We start from the raw sequence: 484 nt of genomic DNA on the forward strand, positions 1-484 counted from the left end.
GAAGATGGCAGATTTTTCTCCCTAAAGACCATGAGTGAACCTGATGGGTTTTTCCTGAGGATGTAGCTCATCTGAACTTCTAGAAGGCATTCAATAAGGTGCCACAGAAAAGGTTAATACACAAGGGAAGATCAAGTAGGTTGGGTAATTTATTGGCTTAGGCAGAGGTCTAACTAATCAACAAAAAGAGAGTTAGGATAAATGGATCATTTTCTGGCTGGCAAGACATAACGAGTGGGGTGCCACAGGGTCAGTCTTTGTGCCCCAACTATTTACAATCTACATTGACGAATTGGATGCAGAGACAGAAAGTATTATAGCCAAAGTTTGCAGATGACACAAAAATAGGTGGGAAATGCAAGGTTTGTGAAGGTTTGTAGCTCAGGTTGAGGTTTAGGGTGTAGGTTTGCTCGCTGAGCTGTAGGTTTGATATCCAGACGTTTCATTACCTGGCTAGGTAACATCATCAGTGGTGACCTCCAAG

Source organism: Chiloscyllium plagiosum, chromosome 2 (assembly GCF_004010195.1).
Source record: "Chiloscyllium plagiosum isolate BGI_BamShark_2017 chromosome 2, ASM401019v2, whole genome shotgun sequence".
Classification (NCBI taxonomy): domain Eukaryota; kingdom Metazoa; phylum Chordata; class Chondrichthyes; order Orectolobiformes; family Hemiscylliidae; genus Chiloscyllium; species Chiloscyllium plagiosum.